This window comes from Barbus barbus (genome assembly GCF_936440315.1).
Source record: "Barbus barbus genome assembly, chromosome: 12".
Lineage (NCBI taxonomy): Eukaryota > Metazoa > Chordata > Actinopteri > Cypriniformes > Cyprinidae > Barbus > Barbus barbus.
Window position 1 is genome coordinate 4,795,364 of NC_136740.1, and position 19,811 is coordinate 4,815,174.

The following is a 19,811-nucleotide window of genomic DNA, read 5'->3' on the forward strand; positions in this document are numbered from 1 at the left end:
GAGCGCGTCAGCTGCACGATTGAGCTCCTCCAGAATGTGGACGGCACGCAGCAATTTGAGCTGTGTCTGACTCCAGAGGAGGAGATGGCGGGCGAACTGGGACATGCGGCATGGGACATGCGGCGTGATCGTAGACCTCCCTGACGGTTGATGTATGAAACAGACGCAGTGTTGTCCGTACAGACAAACACATGCTTACCTAACAGCAGTGGCCGGAACTGCCTCAAGGCCAGATGCACTGCCAGCAGCTCTAGGCAGTTGATGTGCCAAAGCAGTCGAGGCCCCATCCAGAGCCCTGAGGCTGCCTGCCCGTTGCATGTAGCGCCCCAGCCCGTGCTGGAGGCATCTGTTGTGACAACAACATGCCGGGACACTTGTTCTAAGGGCACCCCGGCCCCTAGAAACGCAAGGTCCATCCAGGGGCTGAAAGAGCAGCGACACGATTGCATGATGGTCACACGATGTGTACCGCAGCACCATGCCCATCTCGGGACTCGTGAGTGTAACCAGTGCTGAAGTACATTTACATTTACATTTACATTTAGTCATTTGGCAGACGCTTTTATCCAAAGCGACTTACAATTGGGGAATACAAAAAGCGATTCATCTTGAAGAGGCAGTCAGACAGAGGAAGTGCTCGTAACACCAAGTCTCAGTCATTGTTCAAATAAGTACAAACTAGTAGGTGGAGAGAAAGATAGAGGGAAAGTTTTTTTTTTTTTTTTTTTTTTAAGTTTAGGATGAAGTCAAGTACTGCCGAAAGAGATGAGTTTTCAGTTGTTGCTTGAAGGTTGCCAGAGATCCGGCGTTCCGGATAGGGGTGGGAAGATTATTCCACCAGCCAGGAATGGTGAACGAGAATGTTCTGGAGAGTGATTTTGAGCCTCTCTGTGATGGTACCACAAGGCGTCGCTCACTAGCAGATCTCAAACTTCTGGAGGGGATGTAGGTTCGTAATAGTGAGTGGAAGTAGGAGGGTGCAGAGCCTGTGGTAGATCTGTACGCAAGCATCAGTGTCTTGAACTGGATGCGAGCTGCCACTGGTAGCCAGTGCAAGGAGATGAAGAGTGGTGTAACATGCGCTCTTTTGGGCTCGTTGAAGATCAGTCGTGCCGCTGCATTCTGAATCATTTGTAGAGGTTTGATTGCGTTTGATGGCAGACCAGCCAGAAGAGCATTGCAGTAGTCCAGTCTAGAAACAACCAGGGCCTGGACAAGAAGTTGCGCAGCATGCTCTGTCAGAAAGGGCCTGATCTTTCTGATGTTGTGTAGTGCAAACCTGCAGGAACGAGCAGTCTTTGCAATGTGCTCTTTGAAGGTCAGCTGGTCATCAAAGATTACACCAAGATAGTAGTCTCATATGAAGCAACCTGAGCAGCGTGACTGCAGTTACGGATGCCATATGCCCCAGGAGCCTCTGAAACTGTTTCAGCTGAACCACTGTCCTGCCTCTGAAGGAACTCAGGCAGTTCAGCACTGATTGGGTGCTCTCGTCCGTGAGATGTGCCGTCATACTCATGGAGTCTAACTCCACACCGAGAAAAGAGATTCTCTGCACAGGGGAGAGCTTGCTCTTTTCCCGGTTGACCTGAAGCCCCAACTGGCTGAGGTGCTGGAGCACCAGGTCCCTGATACCACACAACTGTTCTCGCGACCGGGCCAGGATGAGCCAGTCGTCGAGATAGTTGAGGATCCTGACACCCACTTCCTGTAACGGGACAAGGGCGCCCTCCGCAACCTTCGTGAAGACACAGGGGAACAGGGAGAACCCGAAGGGGAGGACCCTATACTGCCATGCCCGCCCCTCAAACGCAAACCGTAGGAACGGTCTGTGTCGAGGAAGGATCAAGACTGGATGCACTTGATAATGCGCTTATGCGTCAACATCTTGAACGGGAGCTTGTGCAGGGCCCGATTCAAGACACGCAGATTCAGGATTGGTCGAAGGCCACCGCCTTTCTTGGGCACAATGAAGTAAGGGCTGTAAAACCCCTGCCTCATCTCGGCTGGAGGGACCGGCTTGATTGCATCCTTTGCCAGGAGGACAGCAATCTCCTCGTGCAAGACAGGTGCATCTCAGACTGCCACCGAAGTCTCGAGAATGCCACTGAACTTGGGAGGTCGCCTGGCGAACTGAATCGCATAGCCGAGGCGAATTGTGCAAATGAGCCAGCGAGACGAGCTGGGCAGTGCAAGCCATGCCCCCAGATACCGTGCAAGTGGCACCAAAGGAACAACCGACGTACCCACAGTGGTGCAGCGAAGGGGAGTAAGGCTGGATGGAACAGACGGTGGTGCATTCTGACTCATCCACACCAAACTCCTTGAGTCCCTGGGGGGACTGTCTAGAGGTGCACGGGGAGGCACTGCGTCCCCGACCTGCACTCTTTTGGCCTCTGGCAAGATGGGTCGCGGGTGAGAGTGAGGAGGCATCGCGTAGCACACTGTCAGCCCACGAACCTGAGAACCCGGAGGAAAGGGAAATTGCACTTTTATTGAAAATGTGGGTACCGCTGGCCCTTGAGCCCGAAACAGAAACAAAAAGAAACAGAGGATTCTCCGCCTGGTCCTCCTCCGGGGGAAGGAGCGACGCTGTCCTTGTCATCTCCTGGGAAAGAGAAAAATTCCCCATCTCCAGGTTTCCCGCGTCAGGGCCGCTTCGTCGACTTCCTAGAGGACTTTGGGGCCGGCTGGGATGCGGGGGGCGCCGCACTCCTGCAAGAGGCTCGGTGCGCTGGCCTAGGTGTTGATTCAGCACAGGGCGGAGCAGCTCTGGAGGATGCAGGAGGGCGCCCATGGCGACGAGCAGACTGAGGCCTGGCCCCCAATATAGAAATGCATCATTTATTCAAATGCATCATTCATTCATTCATTCGGGCCAGCGGTGGCAGCTGGAGCATACCACCGGGGCAGGATGTGCTAAATCTCCTCGGTCTGCTTTTGCACTGCCGAGAACTGCTGGGCAAAGCCCTCGACAGTGTCGCTGAACAGCCCAGCCTGGGAGATGGGAGCTTCCAGAAAGCGTACTTTGTCGACGTCCTTCATTTCTGCCAGGTTGAGCCAGAGATGGCGCTCTTGGACCACCATTGTGGACATCACCTTCCCGAGGGACCGCGCCATGACTTTTGTCGCACGGAGGGCGAAGTCAGTCGCTGTGTGCAGCTCCTGCATCAACCCCGGGTCGGGACTACCCTCGTGCATTTGTTTTAGACCCTTAGCTTGGTGAACCTGCGGGATAGCCAAGGCATGCAAGGCAGAGGCGGCCTGGCCTGCAGCACTGTAAGCTTTGGCCACAAGAGCGGCCGTCAGCTTACTGGCTTTGGATGGGAGCTGCGGACGGTTCCTCCGGCGTTTTGCGGGCACAAGTGCACAGCAATCGCTCTCTCCACCTGGGGAATGTCCTCGTACCCCCTGGCTGCCCCACCATCAAGGGTAGTGGGGACGGAGGAGGCAGACAAGCGGGTTCTGGCCGTGAAAGGGGACATCCACGACTTCGTCAGCTCCTCATGCACCTCCGGGAAGAAAGGCACCGGGGTAGAGCGCGGTTGTGAGCCACGTCCCGCACCGATAAACCAATCATCTAGCCGCGAGGGCTCGGAACTGGGCGGTCTGTTGACTTCCAGCCTGATCCCCGCGGCTGCCCGGGCAAGCTTGGCCGTCAACTCCGTGTCTGGTTCGGTAGTGGCGACCACACCCGAGGGGGGCAGCCCCGCCGAACCTTCATCCTCAGAGGACGAAAGCCCATCCCCTAATGCTGCGATCAATTTCTGATCCTCGGGCGACGCGTAGAAAATGAAATACTGGCAGTCCCACGGGACGGACCAGCGAAATCACCCGGCAACCGAACGGGACGATCACTGCGTGAGGAGTAAGAGGTCCGTGGGGACGTAAACGGCGGAGAAGCTCTTACTGTGACCCACAGATCTCCCAGAGCGGCAGCCGACGTTCCTCTGCTCAAGTCAGAAAGACCGGGCTGGGTGGCGGCAGAGGGTGCCAATCTTTTCAGAAAAGAAAGGCGAGATCGCAGCGCCATCATGTTCATACGCCCACAACAGGCGCATGACTCATCCACGAATGCATATTCAGCGTGTTGGATGCCCAGACACTGAAGACAACGATCGTGTCCGTCATCCGCGGACAGGTAACGACCACAACCAAGAGGACACAGATGGAACGGCATCTTGAAAAAGACGCCAACTGTCCGTGATTTGCTCTTTTAAAATTTGCCCTTTCAGTTGAAGTGCCCAGGGGAATCGCTGCTGCGAGGGACTCCACTGAATAAAGAGGTGGAAAGGCTTTGTGGAGCTCAGCACTCTTCTCATCCACTCGGCCCCCCGAAGCAAAAATCTGATGAGTGGATGCACCTGTCGCCCTTTTATACCCGTATGCACGGGGAGTGGCTCAGGTATGCAAAATCCACTAGCCAATTGCATTGGTGTTTTCTTTATCAGAGGTGATCATCAGAGGTGATCGGGCTCACAGGTAAATCCCCTAATGTCGTCACGACATAACTCATAGTGACCGACAGATAGGGAACTGGACTGTTGCTCAGTGGTCCAAAGTTCTCTTTTCAGATGAAAGTAAATTTTGCATTTCATTTGGAAATCAAGGTCCCCGAGTCTGGAGGAAGAGTGGAGAGGCACATAATCCATGTTGCTTGAAGTCCAATGTGAAGTTTCCACAGTCAGTGATGATTTGGGCTGCCATATCATCTGCTGGTGTTGGTCCACTGTGTTTTCTGAAGTCCACAGTCAATGCAGCCATCTACCAGAAAATTCTAGAGCACTTCATGCTTCCTTCTGCTGACAAGCTTTATGGAGATGCTGATTTCATTTTCCACCAGGACTTGGCACCTGCCCACACTGCCAAAGGTACCAAAAGCTGGTTAAATGACCATGGTGTTACTGTGCTTGATTGGCCAGCAAACTCGCCTGACCTGAACCCCATAGAGAATCTATGGGGTATTGTCAAGAGGAAGATGAGAGACACCAGACCCAATAATACAGATGACCTGAAGGCCGCTATCAAAGCAACCTGGGCTTCCATACCACCTCAGCAGTGCCACAAACTGATAAACTCCATGCCACGATGAATTGAGGCAGTAATTAAAGCAAAAGGAGCCCCTACCAAGTATTGAGTACATATACAGTAAATGAACATACTTTCCAGAAGGCCAACAATTCGCTAAAAATGTTTTTTTTTATTGGTCTTGTGAAGTATTCTAATTTGTTGAGATGGTGATTTGGTGGGTTTTTGTTAAATGTGAGCCTAAATCATCACAATTAAATAAAACAAAGACTTAAACTACTTCAGTCTGTGTGCATTGAATTTATTAATGTGAGTTGAATTACTGAAATAAATGAACTTTTCCACGGCATTCTAATTTATTGAGATGCACTTGTATGTGACTTTAAACTTTTCTCTATGCTGGATAGAATTTTTTATCCTGAGTTGTTCAAATAATGGTAATCAAATATGATTTTAATGATAATTCAAATATGAAAATGTAATTCTAACCATGGGGAATTTTATCATGATTTATCATCAAGCCGGTAATCGTTCCATCCCTATGTGTAGGCTTCACTGATTTTCACTGAACTTGCGCATCTCAGTTTTTGAGTGAAAAAATAAATTAAAATAATAAAATAATAATAATAAAAATAATAATAATAATAATAATAAACATTATTTGTGGATAATTTGGCCAATGTTCAATCAAACACTGAGGTGCATAAGTTCAAATCAGTGATGCCTATGACCGATCAGTCTAAAAAGCAATACAAAACCTGTGCTAACTGAAAGAAAACAAATGGATATATTTAAAAAATAATAATAAATAAATGAATGAAAAAAAAAAAAAAAAGAATAAATGAAAAAAAATAAAAATAAATAAAAAGTATTTGGTACTAATGTAGCATAGTGAGAGATTGACAAGCAATTTTTAGGAGGCCAAGTACATCAGTTATTTCCAAGCACAGACATAACAAAAACATAAATCATTTGAAAAGTTTAACAAAGTTGTAATTACTGTATAGATTTTGTGAAAATGTTTTAAAATAGTTTCAAATATTAATTATTTTGTTTTATTATTGTAATATGTTTTTGTAAAATTATAATTTTGTAACTGCTGTCTATTCACATTGGTTGCTATTAACGGTTTTCTTATTGACCAGATGACCACATGAGGGATATTTGCAATATCAAAAAACATTTCTACAAAAAAAAAAAAAAAAAAAAAGAAGATGAATGTTAAACACATAGGGATATATTTATCACATTATCTTAGATCTGTGTTTACGGCCAGCAGAAAATAAAGTGTTTATTTGACAGAGTCTCTGAAGTGAGAGTAGCTTGACATGGGCTTTGTCGTACTCTGGTGACTTTCTCTAATGTACCTGTCATGCCCTTGATATATGGCTGCATGTATATTTTAAGGCTCACCTGGCATACGTGTCACTTGCAGTCTGTTTGTGGCATAATGATTGATCAACACTTCTTTCTCATGGAAAGGAGGGAGAAAGAATTTACTCAATTGGTGGAGAGCTCCATTTCAAGGTAAACAATCACACATCCTTAACTACAAAAACAAACTTTCCATCTTTTATGACCAAACTCACTCATGCTCACTCATTTTTTTTTTAGGTTATTTTTTTTATGCACCAAAATGCTTCCAAAAAAAAAAAAACATTTGATAAATTGCACCAGTAATGTTGATATACAATTGTTTGTCTAAAATGCTTTAACCTGTTAACATTCCAGTCAAGTTGCATCTGAAGATAATTTATGGAAAACCGTGTCATCCACCCACTCCCAAAATGGCATTACTTTTTCCCTGTGTAACACAAATAAAAAAGGAAGATAGGAAATAAAGTTGAGACAAAATTATTTTTTATGATATCTAAAATAAACTGTGATGAAGGACAACCTCCTATATTAATAAGACAAGTTTGACTGACAGACCTTAGGCAAAGAATATTCTTCATTGTAATGAAAAAAATGTACTTAATACATTTGAAGATCTTTGCCCATTTAAGGGTTCTTGCTGTCCGGGCAACCCGGTAAATATGGATAGCATAATAGCTCTAATTCATTAAAACGTTATTGATGTCACCACACTGAAATTTACTTAGTGGCTATTGTCAGTTCCAAAAGGCCATTGCATAAATGCAAAATTGTAAATGGAACTGATCATTAAATCTTCAAATGTCAAACCTGACACAATGTATGTATCTGTTATTTTGAATTTGCCATGAATGTGAATGAAATTATCAATGAATAACGTCTCAGTTATGTATGTAACCCTTGTTCGCTGATGGAGAGAACGGAGACATTATGTCGTGATGACATTGGGCAGGGGTAGGCAACGTTGGTTCTGGAGTGCCGCTGACCTGCAGAGTTTAGCTCCAACCCTAATCAAACACACCTGAACAAGCTAATCAAGATCTTCAGGATTAATAAGGCTACAGGCATGTGAGGTTTTTTTTTCAGGGTTGTAGCTAAACTCTGCAGGACATCGGCACTCCAGGACCGACGTTGCCTACCCCTGACATAGGGGTTTACTTGGGAGCCCCAATCATCTCTTACTTTAAGAAAAAACGACAATGAAATTTGAATAGTGGATTCCGCACACTGAGCCACTCCCCATGCATACGGCTATAAAGAGGCAACAGCTGCTTCCACTTATTCAGGTTTTACGCTGAGGAGCCGAGAACATTTCCCTGGCAACCAGCGATGGTTTGAGGTTGTGGCATGGGGACTTAACGTCTCTCTTCCCTACATCAGGGAACGAGGGTTACGTACGTATCCAAGACGTTCCCTATCTGACAGTCACTACGAGTTATGTCACCATAGTGCCACAATCCAAACACTGTCACAACCCTGTGGCGCCGCAAAATTTGACAAGCCGCAGCGTGTAAAACAAATGCTGTGCAAAGGTCGTAACCTTCCCAATGCCCGAGTGCAAATTCACTGACCTAGGCGCCTGCGGGGACCAAAAAGGTAGTACATCGCTGCTGGAGATAGCCATGCTGCTGTTCTGTCCACTAAAAATTTCTTAACATCCTACCCATAGGGAGGTATCATGTGGAGACACCGATATGGACTGACTAACGGGGCAGTAATACATATGGAATGGGTCTCTGAGGCAGGTCCTACCTGAGAGTAGGGATGGAACGGCTGCCAGCAGAGACTGACAGAGTGGTCTGTCAAAGGGAAGACACGGGTTCACCAAAAGGAAAAACTTACTGTGGAAGAATACACATATATGATCTCCTGCAGGGAATCAAGCCATATGGACATCTGGCCCAGTACTAACAGCTAACACGAGTACTGGGCCTGGTGTCAGACTACTCTGCCCAGTCTGACTTCCGGGGATGCTGGAGAATGCTCAACAAGGGTTTGTCATCGGGGAACTGTACTGGAGGAGGAAAAAGGCACTCGCATGCCTGGGTGAGGGCGCCATTTACCTATTACCCAACTCACGGGAAGAAAAAGGCTCAATAAGGAGACTGTAGAATCTTGCGAAGGTGTTTGGTGTCATACAGCTTAAGCTCAACTGAATCCAGCAGCTCAAAGGGGTCCCTCTGAATGCCAGCCTGGATGGTAGATAGATCCCAGCAGGCCACCAGGGGTGATCTAGGGGGATTTAACCTTCTGGCACCCCTCAGGAACCTGACAATGAGACTGTGCTTTTCCAGGGACTGTCCGTCCACTGCATCATGATTGTGATGATTGATAACAGTCACATACACTTTTAAGGTGGAGCAGGACAGCCTACGCTCCAGCCTTTCTTGCAGGAAAGAAAGCACTACTCTCATTGTGCATCTTCGGTGATCTTCTCAGCAAGAAATACACCAGTTCGTGAACAGACTCCACTTCAGGGCATAGGCTTGCCTTCTACAAGGGGCTCTAGCCTGAGTGATGGTGTCTGCCACATCCCATCCAGGAGCCACACATGGAGGTTCCAGAGATACGGACGCGGGTGCCATATGGTGCCGAGCACATGAGAAAGAAAGTTGTCACGAGGAGCATGACTTCCAAAAACCAGGTCCGGGTGGGCCAACAGGCATAACCTCACGTACCTTGCACAGTGTCTGTGCGAGCAGGCTCACTGGAGGAAACGCATACTTGTGTAGGTCCAGAGGCCAGCTGCCAGTGCATTTGTGCCCAGGGGGGCCTGGGTCAGGGAATAATACAGCTGGCAGTGGGAAACAAACAGGTCTATCTGGCCTTCCCCGAATCGACTCCAGATCAGCTGGACCATCTGGGGGTGGAGTCACCATTCTCCGGGGAACATGAGCTGTGGTGAGAATGCGTTGGCAGCACGATTGAGCTCCCCCCGAATATGGATGGTGCGCAGTGACTTAAGCTGTGTCTGACCCAAGAGGAAGAGACGAAGAGACCGCTTTGAGTTGTGACATGCGATGTGATCTTAGACCTCCCTGTCGGTTGATGTATGATGCAGCCACTGTGTTGTCTGTGTGGACCAACACGTGCTTGCCTTGCAGCATTGGCCGGCACTGCCGAAAGGCTAGATGCACTGACAACAGCTCTAGGCAGTTGATATGCCAAAGCAGTCGAGGCCCCGTCTAGGACCCAAAGGCTGTCAGCCGGTTCTGGAGACATCCTTCGTGACATTGACACGCAGAGTCACTTGTTCTAAGGGCACCCCTGGCCCGTAGAAAGGCTAGGTTTGAGCAGGGGCTAAATGAGTGGCAACACACCGGTGTGATGGCTACTCGATGTATACCGTGGCACCATGCCCATCTCGGGACTCGGGAGTGTAACCAGTGCTGAAGTGGTCTCATATGAAGCAATCCGAGTGGCCTGACTGTGGCTGCGGATGCCATATGCCCCAGGAGCCTCTGAAAATGTTTCAGTGGAAACATTGTCCTGCCTTCAAAGGAACTTCAGACTTCACTCGTTGGTGAGACGCGCCTTCACTTCACTCACAGAGTCTAACTCCATACTGAGAAAAGAGATTTTCTGCACAGGGGAGAGCTTGCTCTTTTCTCAGTTGAGAAAAGTTGAGTTCTATCATATCGAGACATGAAAGTAAGCGTCCTTCATGGTGAAAGCTGCAAATCAATCCTGAGACTGAATGCATATGATGATGTGCTTCTGCGTCAACATCTTGAATGGAAGCTTGTGAAGGATATGATTCAAGACTCTCAGATCCAGGATTGGCCAAAGGCCACCGCTTTTCTTGGGCATGTTGAAGAAAGGGCTGATACAACTTGCGCCGCGGCCCTGCGAGAGGCCAGGGTGGAGGTGCTCCAGAGTATGCAGCGGAGCGACCATGGCGACGAGCAGACTGAGGCGGGTCCCACGATGGAATGGTGGCAGCTGGAGGAGGATCATGACAGGTAGGATATGCTGGATTTCCTGCACCTGTCGCCTTTTTACACCTGTATGCACGGGAGTGGCTCAGCATCCAAAATCCACTAGCCAAATTTTATTGCCATTTTCTCTTAAAGTCAAAGATGATTGGGACTCCCACGTAAACCCCTAATGTTGTCACGACATAACTCATAGTGACCGACAGATAGGGAACTACAATTACTGTCTGTTCTTTATACGAAGTTATTGAATGCTTTCAGAAGACTAAAGGCACATCTCAATCATCTCCTTTGTTTAGTAGTCAGGGTTATGATCAGAAAACTCTCAAATCACACAATCCTTCCATTGAACTTAATCTAGCTAACACGTATAATTAATTTAACACTGAAATTAAATAAATCAAGGACATTTTTCGCCGTTCCCCCTCTTCAAAACATAACCACATAGAACATTCCAGCCTGCGGAATGTTTGCAAAAGTGTAGCCTGCAAAAGTTCCTGTTTTAAGCATTTACGAACCGCCGCCGGGGTTTTGACCCTTTTTTTCTGCTTTACCTGTGGCAGATACCACAAGTAAGACACCACAAGCAAGAAGCTTCACAGCTTGAACAAAAACACAAACTGACAAATATACAGATAAGTAAATAAAATGTTATAATTAAACCTATCTGGTGTGTGTGTGTGTGTTTCAGAGTTTATAGAAATGGTGATAGAGGGCAATATGTGAAGATTAAAGTCAGTGCATGCGAACATAACAATAGCCCAAACCCTAGTGTGCACCCGAGGGAAAGGCTAAAACTGTAAATGCATGAGCGATGACGTATATGAAACTAAATGGAGACGAGAGTTCAAGTGGTGTCCCAGCCAGTGACAGAGTCCTCGGTCACAGTAACAAAGAATTTTTCACAATGCACTTTAGACAGCATTAAAAAAAAACTGTCCACAAGATATCAGTAATGCTGTTATTGATAAATGACAGCGGTGATGTTTTACAAAACAAATACATTGTCATGTCCTCGGAAAAGGAGTCATCGGTGTTCCAATGTATAGTGAGTAAGGAAATCATGTACACAATATACCGATTCAAGACCGCAGGAGCTGAATGAAATGCACCATTGACAGACATGGCCACTATGAATTGTGACTGTAGTGTTAATAATCTATTTTCAACCCCTAAATTCAGTCAAAGTGCAACCCCTTATGATTATTGTGCTTGTGCACCAGATATGCAAACTCATTAGGAGTAAAAAGGTGACAAAGATTCATAAATGTGATTATATATATATATATATATATATATATATATATATATATATATATACACACACACACAGTATCTCACAGAAGTGAGTACACCCCCCCCATTTTTGTAAATATTTAATATTTTCATGTGACAACACTGAAGAAATGACACTTTGCTACAATGTAAAGTAGTGAGTGTACAGCTTGTATAACAGTGTAAATTTGCTGTCCCCTCAAAACAACTCAACACACAACCTTTAATGTCTAAACCGCTGGCCACAAAAGGGAGTACACCACTAAGTGAAAATGTCCAAATTGGGCACAATTAGTGTTACAAGGTCTCAGGTGTGAATGGGGAGCAGGTGTGATGCTGTGTAAATTTGATGTTATCGCTCTCACTCTCTCATACTGGTCACTGGAAGTTCAACATGGCACCTCATGCCAAAGAACTCTCTGAGGATCTGAAAAAAATAATTGTTGCTCTACATAAAGATGGCGTACGCTATAAGAAGATTGCCAAGACCCTGAAACTGAGCTGTGGCATGGTGGCCATACAGCGGTTTAACAGGACAGGTTTCACTCAGAACAGGCCTCGCCATGGTCGATCAAAGAAGTTGAGTGCACATGCTCAGCGTCATATCTAGAGTTTGTGTTTGGGAAATAGATGTATGAGAGCTGCCAGCATTGCAGCAGAGGTTAGAGGGGGGGGGGTCAGCCTGTCAGTGCTCAGACCATACGCCTCACACTGCATCAAATTGGTCTGCATGGCTGTCATCCCAGAAGGAAGCCTCTTCTACAGAGGATGCACAAGAAAGCCCGCAAACAGTTTGCTGAAGACAAGCAGACTAAGGACATGGATTACTGAAACCATGTCCTGTGGTCTGATGAGACCAAGATAAACTTATTTGGTTCAGATGGTGTCAAGTGTGTGTGGAGGCAACCGGATGAGGAGTACAAAGACAAGCGTGTCTTGCCTACAGTCAAGCATGGTGGTGATGGACTGGCCAAGCATGTCTCCAGACCTAAATATAGGATATATATAATATAGCAATATATTAAATATAAATATATATGTATAATATATAATACAATAATATATAATATATAAATATATGTATATAATATATATATATATATATATATATATATATAGTATATATATACTAAATATAGCAATATATAATGCTTAAAACCTGTGGGCTACCAGCTCTGCCTTCGACTGCGCTAGAATGAGCCAGTCGTCGAGGTAATTCAGGACACAGATTCTCATCTGTCTCAGAAGGGAGAGAGCCGCGTCTATGCACTTCATAAAAGTGCGGGGAGCTAGAGCCAGCCCAAAGGGCAGGACCGTGTATTGATAAGCCACTTCCTCGAAGACGAAGCTCAAGAATCATCTGTGATGGTAAGTAAGTAAGTATCTTTCAGATCCAGCGAAAAGAACCTCTGGCCGAATTTGTGAGAGGATCTACTTCAGTGTAGTCATTCTGAACGGCCGTCTCATGAGGGCGCGGTTCAGACGTCTGAGATCGAGGATGGGCCGGAGGCTGCCATCTCTTTTTGGGACGAGGAAATAACGGCTGTAAAAAGCCTGACTCGCTCTGAGCTGGGGGAACTATCTCTATAACTCCTTTTGCCAGCAAATTCTTTACCTCGGCTCGCAGAACGTGAGCGTTGCTGCTCAGCACTGAGGTGGAGCGACGAGCGAATTGAAGTGTATAACCTCGTTCTATAATCCCCAGAATCCAACGAGACACTCTGGGGATGGCCTGCCAGGCCTCGGCCCGTGTGGCAAGGGGTTGGATTAGTTCGATAATTGGAAGAGGAAATTTGCTCTCTTTTTGAGGATGTTTGTTTTTTATTTTTCTCGCTATAACAGCGGCTGTATGTGGAAGCGCTTTTGGAAAGGGACCGTGATTCACAACAGTTTCTGGGACAAACAAACCGGCCTTGTAACCCGGAACTGAACTGGGTGCTTGAAGGCACAACAGAGGGCGTTTTGGGGTTGGGCCAGCCTTTGCGAGACTTTGCCCCCCTCCTCTTCCTTCCTAGCGGATCAGAACGACGCCGGAGGTGCAGGGTCCAAGGTCAGCTTGGGCCGGGGTCCTTGACGCTTCGGATAGGGGTAGCGCTTGGCCGAGTGGGAGCGCTGCCGATGCTAAGGCTTCCATGTAGACTGAGTGGGCGATGACGCAGGTTTAGCTGGCTGTTGCGCTGGAGCAGGCTTGGGGCGACTAGTGGCCGTTGCAGAGATGGACTGTTTAGGCTGGAAGTGTCGCATAGCTTGGGACAACTTCTGAGCCACTGTCAATCGCTCCGCAAAACCCCTCGACGGCAGGACCAAAAAGCCCCGCAGGGGAGACCGGGGAGTCGAGGAAAGGGACCATGTCAGCCTCCTTGATTTTGGTGAGGTTTAACCATAAGTGGCGCTCCAACACCACTAAGTTGGCCATTGACCTCCCTATGGACTGTGCTGTAGCCTTGGTAGCCCTCAGAGCCAGGTCGGTGGCACTGCGCAGTTCCCTGAAAACTGCGGGACCAGGTCCAGATTCGTCCATGGTCTGGAGGAGTTTGGCCTGAAAGACCTGGAGCACAGCCATGGAATGAAGCGCTGAGGCGGCCTGCCCGGTGGAGGAATATGCTCGTCCAGCTAGGTCAGAAGTCACCCTGCAGGGCTTGGAGAGGTGAGCGGCCTTTGCTTTCCATCCGATGGCGAAGGGTGGGCAAAGGTGCGCAGACTCTGCCTCATCGAAGGGGGCAGCCTTTCGTAGCCCTTCTTCTCGGCGCCGTCCACTAAGGAGAGAGCAGAGGAAGCGATAGAGCGAAGGCGGGCCGAATACGGAGCACGCCACGACTTCGTAAGTTCGTCATGGACCTCCAGAAAAAACGGAGAGTTTCAATAACGAGGGGCCGTACGGCGCCCCGGCAGGAACCATTCAATCAGGCGACTACGACTGGGCTCCTCCGGCGTAGAACACTCCAAACCCAGCTCGTCGACGGCCTTAGAGAGGATGCGGAATATTTTCCTATAGCAAAGCGCCTGCTTATATAGCCAGATATAGCCTTTCTGGCGGGCTTTGCCACCATAGGCTCGTGCAGCGCCGCTGACGAGCCATTGGTTTGTTTTTATTTACTGCACGAACCAATGGCCGTGCAGTCACACTGCGTGATTGAAAAAGTCCTCAGTCCACGGAGAAAATTGAGTTTTCCCCATAGCGTCAAACGACGCATTACGAGTGAAGTATCGACACGGAACCACATACTGCAGCTATTACAGCAGTCTGGCTTCATAGTAGAAGAGTCCAGGTGCGGAATTGGCCTGCCTGTAGTCCAGATTTTTCACCTATAGAGAACATTTGGTGCATCATTGAACGAAAAATATGTCAAAGACAACCATGAACTCTTCAGCAGCTGGAAACCTATATCAGGCAAAAATGGGACCAAATTCTAACACCAAAACTCCAAAATATCATAACCTCGATGCCCAGACATCTTCCAACTGTTTTGAAAAGAAGAGGAGATGCTACACCATGGTAAACATGCCCCCGTCCCAACTATTTTGAGACCTGTAGTAGGCATCAAATTTGAAATGAGCTCATTTTGTGCATAAAATTGTAAATGTTATCTATGTTCTATTGTGAATAAAATATTGGCTCATGTTATTTGAAAGTCTTTTAGTTTTCATTTTATTCAAATTTAAAAAATGTCCCAACATTTCCGGAATTCAGGTTGTATGTGTGTATATATATATATATATATATATACTGTATATACACTCACCTAAAGGATTATTAGGAACACCTGTTCAACTTCTCATTAATGCAATTATCTAATCAACCAATCACATGGCAGTTGCTTCAATGCATTTAGGGGTGTGGTCCTGGTCAAGACAATCTCCTGAACTCCAAACTGAATGTCAGAATGGGAAAGAAAGGTGATTTAAGCTATTTTGAGCGTGGCATGGTTGTTGGTGCCAGACGGGCAGGTCTGAGTATTTCACAATCTGCTCAGTTACTGGGATTTTCACGCACAACCATTTCTAGGGTTTACAAAGAATGGTGTGAAAAGGGGAAAAACATCCAGTATGCGGCAGTCCTGTGGGTGAAAATGCCTTGTTGATGCTAGAGGTCAGAGGAGAATGGGCCGACTGATTCAAGCTGATAGAAGAGCAACTTTGACTGAAATAACCACTCGTTACAACCAAGGTATGCAGCAAAGCATTTGTGAAGCCACAACACGCACAACCTTGAGGCGGATAGGCTACAAAAGCAGAAGACCCCACCAGGTACCACTCATGTCCACTACAAATAGGAAAAAGAGGCTACAATGGTGTGGGGGATGTTTTCTTGGCACACTTTAGGCCCCTTAGTGCCAATTGGGCATCGTTTGCCACGGCCTACCTGAGCATTGTTTCTGACCATGTCCATCCCTTTATGACCACCATGTACCATCCTCTGATGGCTACTTCCAGCAGGATAATGCACCATGTCACAAAGCTCGAATCATTTCAAATTGGTTTCTTGAACGTGACAATGAGTTCACTGTACTAAAATGGCCCCCACAGTCACCAGATCTCAACCCAATAGAGCATCTTTGGGATGTGGTGGAACGGGAGCTTCGTGCCCTGGATGTGCATCCCACAAATCTCCATCAACTGCAAGATGCTATCCTATCAATATGGGCCAACATTTCTAAAGAATGCTTTCAGCACCTTGTTGAATCAATGCCACGTAGAATTAAGGCAGTTCTGAAGGCGAAAGGGGGTCAAACACAGTATTAGTATGGTGTTCCTAATAATCCTTTAGGTAAGTGTATATACAGTGCTTTAAATATATTAAAAATATATATCATTTATAATAAATATATAAAATTATATATCAAGTTTATATATATATATATATATATATATATATATATATATATATATATATATATATATATAAACTTGATTTAAATTTAAACCATACCAGATGACTTTTGATTTGGCCAGTATAAAAATGCCCTTTAAATAAATGCCATGGTCATTTCACTTTCCAGTGCATGATCTCTCAACTATTATTAACTCTCAAGGAAAACCTTTCTGCAGAGAAGGTAAAGGGGGAAATCTAACAGCATTTTAGACCAAATTAAACCTTGAAAAGTGGAAAACTCTCAAATTAGGTGGGTTTTCATACAAACATTAAGTTGTTCTTCTACAAAATGCATTGTAACCTTGACACAACCAGCATTGCCACAGCTTTCTGTAACAAAGGATCAATGTAGAGCAAAGAGGATGAGGAAAAATACCCCCTCACCCACAAGAACATAAAGACTGAAAAAAAAAAAAAAAAATCTCCCTTAAACCCATTTACTTTCATTTTCTGTGGGCACGTGCAAAGATAATTTTGAAACTGGACTTCCCACACGTGCAGGGACGATGACAGCCTGTGTCTGCTCTTCTCTTTTACAGATTATAGGCCCAATTATGAAAGAGAGATACCGAATGGACTCAGAATCATCTGCATATAAATGAAATGGAGAACCTAACGGATCCAGCCTCACTGCAATCTAATGGGAGAGAGACTTACAGTAGTTTACAACAATACCATTTTTATAAAACACTTTTCATTTCAACCCATTAAAAATAGGGATAGGTAAGTGTTTAAGGTTCTCAAAGGCTTCAGAAAACGTGGCTAACCTAGTAGAGAATGCTATCAAAGGATCTAAATAGCCGAATAGAATTCTGGGTAATAAAAAACATGCTGGCGATTCACCCTAAATCCACAGGTATTTCAGCATTTTTAAAACTGGCCAGCAAGCAGATCTCTTACAGACCAACCAAAACCCCATCATATGCCTTCAGAACACTTATACTGCATGTATACTGAATAATGAGTTTTATGCATGCTTTGCATGCTTTTTTAAACCTTGAAGCTGGTTACCTACCATAGACATTTAACTGTACAATGAGCGTAAACATTTATTTGAAAATTTCTCCTTTTGTGGGCCAAAACAGAAAGAAGGGCAGGGTGATAATGTTTGATTAATGTTTATTTTTCCTACTTCTTTTGCAGAAACTCACTTTTGTTATAGTATGTATGTCATATACTGTACTTTGGATCATATAATGTAACAATATAATAATTTAGTGGATAAGGACTTGTTAAATTTTATACATCGCTACAATAGTTTCCCCTCCTTGCCTCGTTTTTTTATTTATTATTTTAATTTTTTTCATATATATATAATTGCTTATTGACCCAAGTAGGAAGAACTCACTCTTAAGTCACAGTAATCTTATGTATAAGACACAGTGGTCTTTATAATATATGTGCCCAGCATGTATCATTTGTTTTTCTGAAGTTGTATGTATGTATGTATGTATGTATGTATGCAGGGCTTCACATTAACCCTCGCAAAATGCAGGTGGATTTCAGCTGTGGCGGGTAACACGGTCACTCCCACTAGCCACTTCGGCAAGTTAAATTTTATATACGGTAACAGAGCTCTACATTAATGCTTGTCCGGGAAAAGTAGATTTTTTGAAGGGGCAAGTGAATTTTTTTTTAAACGTGATTAAAACATCTAATTAGGGAATCACGAAAGCACGGAGAATGATTCTGATTTATAGAACGCAAACGACAATTTATAGTGGATAATGTATTGACAGTGACAAGATCGTTGCTGTTGAGGCTCACACAGCCTTTCTGTGTGTGAAATAATCTTTCGGTGTATGAAATAATTGCTTAAAATTTAGCGCCTTCAGCCATTTCCTCAGCTGCTCCTCTTCTTTAGGTGGTGGGTGTAAATTGTAAAGTGCACTCTGACCGCTTCACATTGTGTTTGTAACATTGTTGGTGTAATTGTTCTCTTCTCTTAATCCAATTGTTATGGCAGCCCCTAATTGAGCATAATTTACATATTTGTGTTCTTTTATCATCTACCGTTACAGCTATAGGATTACGGCTAGCAACTAGGTAGGTTCCTCTCAGCCGGAAGTAAAATGACAAAACGAACGCAATGGCAGCACCATTGTTGTCATGGAAAATAAGGTGAATAGTGTCTCATTATATTAACTGTAATTGACAGTTCGCAAAGAGCTTGATCGACAGATGATCTGACCAATCAGAACGAGGATATTATGTGCCGCCGCTGCTATCCACCATCTTGCCCGACATCTACGGCCGGTCTCCATAGAAATTCATGTTAAAAAAGGGTAAAAAAGGTTGACTGAATTGAAACTTTTTCAATATAACTAAATATAAATATGTACGGAGGGTTAAGCTGTGCTGTTGTTGGCTGCCACTGCAACGGCAATATATATATATTTATTTATTTATTTTATTTTCATGCATGTAAATTGGGTTTCTTGCAGTCGTGGTCAGAATGATTGGCACCCTTGGTGATCAACGAAGCCTGTGAAAATTAATCTGCATTGTTAATCCTTTTGATCTTTTATTAAAAAAATCCAACAAATCTAACCTTTCATAGGATAATAAGAATTTAAAATGCAGGAAATATCATTATGAAATAAATGTTTTTCTCTAATACGCATTGGCCACAATTAATGGCACCCTTTCATTCAATACTTTTTGAAACCTCCGAATACAGCAGTATATTTCATTGTACACATGGGGTACTTTTTATCCCTGTGTTCACCAAACCCATCCCAGCAGGCGCCAAATGTCTATGTAACGTCAGGTTGACATTGGACAGATGTTGCATCTTGGTTGAAAATGAAAATCGGGTTGACGTCAATATTTGACGTCAATTTGACGTTGACTTAACGTTGGATTTTGGTTACACAACCTAAAAACAACAAAATCTCAATGTCAGCTGACATCGGTATTGGACATCAATTTAACATTGACATTAGACGTTGAATTTATATTGAATTTTGGTCACTCGACGTCGCAACCGAAATTTAACCAAATATCAACGTCTTAGGACATTGTGTGCCTGTTGTGTGCCTACTGGGATCTTGAGTGTTTGCTGCTAAAAAGCTAATTGTTTTAGTTTCATCTGCCCGTAGAAGCCGGTCCCATTTGAAGTTACAGTCATGTCTGATAACTGAATATGCTATGTTTTTGGATGAGCTAGGAGAATTTTTCTTGAAACCCTCCCAAACAACATGTGGTGTAGGGGCTGTTTGACAATTCTTTCTATGGTTTTCTGACCCCGAGACTCAACTATTTTCTGCAATTCTCCAACTGTGGTCCTTGGAGAGTCTTTAGCCACTCAAACTCTCCTCCTCACC